General features: G+C 39.2%; 1 pseudogene; it reads left to right on the top strand.

Moving 5' to 3' along the window:
* The first annotated feature begins 4,035 nt into the window (after positions 1 to 4,035).
* On the top strand, positions 4,036 to 6,178 carry LOC111964721 (dendritic cell-specific transmembrane protein-like; annotated as a pseudogene).
* Positions 6,179 to 6,810: the final 632 nt, after the last annotated feature.

Genomic DNA, 6,810 nt, shown 5'->3' with positions numbered 1-6,810 from the left:
ATTTTATTTCTTCAGGTAGGTTGTGTTCCACCAAATTACTATACTTTATTTCTCCAGGTAGGTTGTTCCAAACAAATACTATATTTTATTCCAGGTAGGTTTGTTCCACAACATTACTATTTTATTTCCTCAGTAGGTTGTTCCACCAAATTACATCTTTATTTTCTCAGGTAGGTGTTCCACCACAAATTACTATATTATTTCTTCAGGTAGGTTGTTCCCACAAATTACTATATTTATTTCTCCAGGTAGGTTGTTCCACAACATCACTATATTTATTTCTTCAGGTAGGTTGTTCCACAAATTACTATATTTATTTCTCAGGTAGGTTGTTCCACAAATTACTATCTTTATTTCTCCAGGTAGGTTGTTCCACAACATCAATTACTATCATTTATTTCTTTCCAGGTAGGTTGTTACACACATTACTATATTTATTTCTCCAGGTAGGTTGTTCCACAACACATTACTATTTATTTCTTCAGGTAGGTTGTTTCCACAAATTACTATCTTTATTTCTCAGGTAGGTTGTTCCCACAAATTACTATTTATTTTCCAGGTAGGTTGTTCACCACAAATTACTATCTTTATTTCTCAGGTAGGTTGTTCCACAACATCCACTATATTTATTTATTCCAGGTAGGTTGTTCCACAAATTACTATCTTTATTCTCTCAGGTAGGTGTTCCACAAAATTACTATCTTTATTCTCTCAGGTAGGTTGTTCCACAAAATTACTATATTTATTTACTCAGGTAGGTTGTTCCACACAATTACTATCTTTATTTCTTCAGGTAGGTTTTCACACAACCACAAATTACTATCTGTATTCCTCAGGTAGGTTGGGTAAAACCCATTGCGTACAATAACAAACTGTCTGGAGTACAATAAAGGTCACAACCTTTGTGGCCCACTAATGGTTCCACCTATACTACATCTACGCTACAGATATTTGTTTTGTTTTTCAGAACTGTATACAGCATGTGAACAAATCAAGACTAGGTCAAGCTGGGGAAGTAAGAGCAAGAAGTAGCAGTCAGTTCCACTTCCCCTCATAGAGTGCAAAGTTGTGCTTCCACTAAATCATTTTGCAACATACAGATGAAAGAACAACCTATATATTTGGAGAGAGCCAGGAATACATTTTTACTACAGAACTAAAAAGGAAGTTCCTTTTTACTGTTTTAACCACACACTATCACTGTGTAGAGTGGTACAGTATGTTGGAATGACCAACAATGCTTATGCTGCTAATTGAAGGTTGTACTACTTGAATAGTAAGTAAGTAAGTAATTAAGTAGTTAGTTAGTAATTTAACCACTATCACAAAATACTTTATTCAACAATGACAGTACTGTATTTTGAGTTTATTCTTCACGTGTTTGTGAGATTGAACTCCTGTAGTGTGGTTAGACAGTTAAGTGAGCGACGCCTTTATTACGATGATAACTGGGAGGTGACTAAGTTCTAAATTTTAAATGGGAAATGAGTAAGTGTTGAGGTTAAAATTGGATGAAAGCTGAGAGTTCTGCTTATCACTTCAACTAGTCTACTATACAGACATACCACACAGGACCAGCAGGTAAGAGAGACACTGTTTGTGATAATGCTGATTTGTGAGGCTCTATAATATGCTTTCCAAAGTATTGGTGGATGGTTATGAAAACATATGTTTAATGTATAAGGTTGGACACACCAGTGTCTGCCCAAGATAGTCAACAGTTTCTGTACTTTAAACACTTTTGGTTCCTCTAACTATATGTTATGCTAAACTTTACCCAAATGTTTATGGAAATGATAAATCAAATTAATCATATTGTATTTATCCTCTTGGATTTCAGGCATATCTCAGTCCTCTTGATATTAATAGATTCTTTTGATTATTCTTTCTGAATGCCTGGTTGTTTGTTTTGATATTTTCTTAAGTGTGCTTGGGTACCTTATTTTACGTAAATAAATTACAGATATTTACCAAGAAATAATGGTTAAATGGAAATGACACAGTTCTAAATGACACAGTTCTTCTTTTGGATACATTCAATCAACTTTTTAGCCACTTAGTCTGAGACTATTTCAGTAATTGATTTTGGGGATTACACAGTATTATCAGATAGATATTGTCTTTCTACCTTTCTCAGGTACTGTTTCATCAATGATGAAAACAACTTGCCCTCAATTGAAACAAACCCTGTATCACTCCTGGTCCGCTGCTGCAGACCTATACACAACAAAACACCAGCATGGCTGGAGAAACCGATCAGTCCTCTTGATCATCTGTCTCTACCTTCAGTCTCGTCCTGAGACTTCATCCTCCTCCTCTACCTGCTCTATGTCCTGCAGTACGGCTGATGGTGGCTGCCTGGGATAGCAGTCCTTTTGGGTGGTAGTGGGGGCTCTCTGTTCTCTCTAAGAGGGTGCGGTGCTTGGGGTTTCTGTTTTGTGCTGTCTTGTGGGATGAGCAGGGCCGGAACGTTCTCATCACCGCTGGGACAAGTTTGGTGGTTCTCAAGAACGTCCAGAACACGCTGGAGAACATCACAGGGCTCATAGGAGTATGGTGTGCAACCTGCAGGCCAAGAGGGTGTCCATCGACCACGCCGCTCTGCAACTATGTCAGGATGTTGAGATGGGTGGCGACGTACTCAGAGCGTTACAGACTTCGGGGTGGCGGGAGTTGGTTTCTGATCTGAAGGTCACGTCAGAAGGAGACACTGAGAAGTTGAGGGACAGGCGGTTGAAGCTGAGAGGACTCTGAATGGACTGAGAGTTCTGCTTATCACTTCACATAGTCTACTATACAGACATACCACACAGGACCAGCAGGTAAGAGAGACACTGTGTTGTGATAATGCTGAATTTGTGAGGCTCTAGTAATGCTTTACAAAGTATGGTGGATGGTTATGAAAAACTATGTTTTATGTATAAGYTTGGACACACCAGTGTCTGCCCAAGATAGTCAACAGTTACTGTATCTATTAAAACAACTTTTGGTTCCCTCTAATTATATGTCATGCTAAACTTCACCCAAAATGTTTATGGAAATGATAAATCAAATGAAATTATATGTATTTATCCTCTTGGATTRCAGGCATATCTCAGTCCTCTTGATATTAATAGATTSTTTGATTATTCTTTCTGAATGCCTGGCTGTTTGTTTTAATCTTTTTCTTCAGTGTGCTTGGGTAGCACTTTATTTTACGTAGATAAATTAACAGATATTTACAAAGAAATTAAATGGTTAAATGGAAATTACACAGTTTTAACCTAATGAATTACAGTGGTAAGAAAAAGTATGTGAACCCTTTGGAAATACTTGGATTTCTGCATAAATTGGTTATAAAATTTGATCTGATCTTCATCTAGGTCACAACAGTAGACAAACACAGTCTGCTGTGCCTTTTTTTCTCCACACATCAAGGCTTTTAGAGATACTTCTGTAACCCTTTCCAGCTATATGCAAGTCAACAATTCTTAATCTTAGGTCTTCTGAGATCTCTTTTGTTTGAGGCATGGTTCACATCAGGCAATGCTTCTTGTGAATAGCAAACTCAAATGTTGTGAGTGTTTTTTATAGGGCAAGGCAGCTCTAACCAACATCCCCAATCTCGTCTCATTGATTGGACTCCAGGTTAGCTGACTCCTAACTCCAATTAGCTTTTGGAGAAGTCATTAGACTAGGTGTTCACYTACTTTTTCCAACCTACACTGGGAATGTTTAAATGATGTGTTCAATATAAACGAGAAAAATACAATAATTTGTATGTTATTAGTTTAAGCACACTYTGTTTGTCTATTGTTGTGACTTTGTTTGTTTATTGCGAAGATCAGATAACATTTTATTACCAATTTGTGCAGAAATCCAGGTAATTCCAAAGGGTTCACATCCTTTTTGTTGCCACTGTACTTGTTTCTTTTGGATTCATTCAAACAACTTTTTTGCCARTTAATCTGAGACAATTTCAGTCATGGAATTTTCGAGGATTTACAGTATTATCAGACACATATTTGTCTTTCTACCTTTTTCAGGTATTGTGATTTCATCAATAATGAAAACAACTTGCCCTCAATTGAAACAAACCCTGTATCACTCCTGGTCCGCTGCTGCAGACCTATACACAACAAACACCAGGCATGGCTGGAGAAACCGATCAGTCCTCTTGATCATCTGTCTCACCTTCAGTRTCGTCCTGAGCTCCATCCTCCTCCTCTACCTGCTCTATGTCCTGTAGTACGGTCTGATGGTGGCTGCTGGAATAGCAGGCTCCTGCTGGGTGGTAGTGGGGGTCTCTCTGTTCCTCTCTAAGAGGGTGCGGTGCCTTGGGTTCTGTTTGTGCTGTCTTGTGGGATGAGGCAGGGCCGGAACGTTCTCATCACCGCCGGGACCAGTTTGGTGGTTCTCCAAGAACGTCCAGAACACGTTGCAGGACATCACAGGGCTCAGTAGGAGTATTGGTTGTTTAACCTGCAGGCCAAGAGGTGTCCATCGACCCAAGCCCCTCTGTAACTACGTCAGGATGTTGAGATGGGTCGGCGACATACTCAGAGCGTTCACAGGACTTCGGGGGGTGGGCGAGTTGGGTTCTGATCTGAAGGTCACATCCAGAGGAAGACTCTGAGCAAGTTGGATGGAGAGGCTGGTTGGGACTGCCTGAGAGGACTCTGAAAATGGAACTGCAAGAGAGCATCTTGGCGCATTGGACAGTGCTTGCCCCTCGTAGGGTCAAGTCTTTTCTCTGCCTTCAGTTTCCTCCTACTGATGGGCTTCACAGTGGGGCACTTGAGGAGATACCGCCACAATAAGAAATGTGAAAACGTGTACATAACCAGGACGTTCGTTCATTTTGATGAGAAGCAGAAGGCAGAAGGAAGTGCTCCCCCTCACATTGAAGGAGGCCAGACTACATCACCATCCCTTCCCCTCGACTCAGTGCCARGGAAGGGAAAGCCATGCTGTTTCCCAGTGTTCACCTATTGTCTAGCCTGGGTCTTGTTCATAGGTGTTGATGTACTCATGTTCTGGTTAGTTGAGGTCATCAGAACGCGACTTCATGGGCTAGAACCATTTCATGATCCTTTGATTATGAACATAAATGTAAGTAGCTATGTTAGTAAAACACACAACAAGATACAGTCTTAGTCAATMATTTATTGCATTAATGAATTCAATACAATCTAGCCACTAGGCTATAACCCTGTTGCTCTACTGAACCATTGTTGTTTCAGGAAGACATGACTGTTATTGGTGTCCCCATTTCAGAGGAGATCAACAGGAGGGATTTCTCCTACCAGGTGTCCATRTTTGAGAGGAGTTGCCTTCCTAAACACAGACTACTACTCTATGACTCCATCCTGCCTCTGGTTGTGTTACTAMCTGCCCTTCTCAGTATGGCCCTGATGTCTGCCAAGCTCACACAGATCAGGCTCATGGCGTTCGAGCAGTTCTTCTCCACCAATGCTGAGGACAGGGTGGAGTTTCTGCATGCTAAGATCCTGAAGAAGAGATCAAGAAAGGAAGGGAACAGGAAAGCTAAGGAAAGCAGTCTGAGATCCCTCATTCAGAAGGTCTGTATAATCCAGAGATCATTGATAAACACTGATGGAGATCTTAAATTGGTATAATACCGTATATTACATAGATTTTCTTATGTGGCCTACAGTACTGCACATTGTCATAATTTGTCCCAGGGAAACCGTGCAGATTAATTTCTCAGTAAAATAATAGATACAGTATATGTAAGTTACTAAAGTACTGTTTGATTAATCCATACTTTCTTCATCAGCCAGATTTCTGGTGTCCAATACTCTACAGACCACAGGAGGACGACCCCATTCAGTAAGCAAGCTAGACTTTCTGCTGCCACAGGAAGAAGTGAGAGACACCCTTTTTTGTTGAAATTGTGAAATGTGATTTATGTAACACGTTACATTATATAACAACTCTAATCTAGACTAATGACATGTTGTCATTGTAAATACATACAGTATTTTGGTTTGTTAATTCACGTACCTGTATAAATAAACATGTATTTATAATAATAAAAATAAAGGTTAAATTATGGTTACCAAGGTTTCCAAGCAGCTTTTTGAAGCAATCTAATGTGAGATGTAAATAGTTCAAACAATGAATAATTGGAACAAAATTACACTTAATTMTAAAGAATAAAAACACCASAAAAACAGCCATCAATCCCAGTAACTGAGATATAKARTTCTTGTATCTCTATGTCATGTCTTTAACTTCTGCATTTTCTTCATTGTTACCATGCCTATGGAGTTTGGATGATCATAAGTGCACAAGGTAATTGTCTGCAATGAGAACACATAGRTCTGCAAAACATGATATCTGTTTCAGTTGTTTAATGTCGATCAAAAACGACAGGGACAGTTTTGCTGACATCATCACGCAAACCAGACCTTCCCTAAATGTACACGCCACTATTCAGTTCCCATCATGCACTTGGTGTTTAGTCACACATCATTAGCATTATATCCAGACGCCACAATGCTCATCTACCACAGTGATTGTAGTGGGTCCTGACAGTGACACATCCCCCTTCACAGAATGCTGACAGTCAGTCAGGAGACGTACCCCTCTCAGCTTCTGTAACGTTGAAATATGACATTTACCAGATTATTTTGTCTCAAAGTATTTACAGTGGGGTTCAAAATTATGACTGCATAAAATAAATCATTCAAATACTGAGCTTCATTCTATACTCATATTATTTATACTAATACAATTGCTGAGAGAACAATTTTGTTTAAAAAGTGTTAAGGTCACTTTCATCTAATATTCAAATGTATTTATACT

This window comes from Salvelinus sp. IW2-2015, linkage group LG6.1 (genome assembly GCF_002910315.2).
Source record: "Salvelinus sp. IW2-2015 linkage group LG6.1, ASM291031v2, whole genome shotgun sequence".
Lineage (NCBI taxonomy): Eukaryota > Metazoa > Chordata > Actinopteri > Salmoniformes > Salmonidae > Salvelinus > Salvelinus sp. IW2-2015.
Note: the sequence above shows the minus strand (reverse complement) of the source record. Positions and strands in the feature narration are given on the sequence as shown.